A 939-nucleotide genomic window follows, 5' to 3' on the forward strand; every position below is an offset into this window, starting at 1 on the left:
CCGGCCCCGGCCAGCCTGCGGCCTCCCCTCTGCGTCCCCCTGCTGGGCCGCGGCACGGCCTGCACAGGTTTGGCTGTGCCCCGCCATGCGGCCACCCCGAGGCCGTTTGGAAGGAAGAGTTTTTTTTTAATGTGGAAGCCTCCTCGTCTGTAGTATTTCAATCCGAGAGTTCCATTTAGCTGCAGAATGAAAACAAAGAGCTAAAAGCACAGGCGGAGTCTTTCGGGTTCGGGTGAATCGCAGCCACATTCCATAGATTATTTTGATTTAGTTTTAACAAAATACCACATTAAATCACTGTAATGAGCTGTTTCTGTTCCCCCCTCAGCACAAGGTCATTAGGTACAACACAGCATCCTTCTGCTCTGACTTCACTATCTCATGTCAGACATGTCAAAAGAGACGTGGACGGTCCGCACAGCGGGCAGCAGCCGCGGCCCTGGGCCAGGTGGGCGCGTGGCCGCCCCAGGACACGCTCCGGGGCTCCGCGCCGGCGCAGAGGGGGCTCCGAGCCGCTCCCTGGCCCCCCGGAATAAGCGGGTCCCCAGAGGCCCCGCAGCCACCTCCCCCCACAGTAGCTTCCTGGGGACGAAGAGAGAAACCTGAAATTAGCATGCACATTTAAGCTATCTGTCATCAGTGAATTGTGCTTTTTTTTTCCGGGAAACAGCTGTCTTTTTAATTAACGCGCGGCGCAGGGACACGGTGCTCGTCAGCGGCCCTCCCCCGTCAGGCACAGCCCCCGCACCTGCCCGGCGGGCGGGAGGTGCGGCCGCACCGCACGGCAGCTCTGGTCTCTGAGCGGCAGCCGTCGCCCCGCCTCCAACGGGGCGTGGGGCGACCTCGCCAGTCCTTCCTGCGCCTGTTACGTGGGTGACGCCTTACTCCGTGGACTTTCTGTGCGGCCGGCGCTCCGGGCAGCGGCTGCCGGCGCTCGCG

This window comes from Condylura cristata, unplaced genomic scaffold (genome assembly GCF_000260355.1).
Source record: "Condylura cristata isolate star-nosed mole 26May11 unplaced genomic scaffold, ConCri1.0 scaffold00016, whole genome shotgun sequence".
In the NCBI taxonomy this organism is placed as follows: Eukaryota; Metazoa; Chordata; class Mammalia; order Eulipotyphla; family Talpidae; genus Condylura; species Condylura cristata.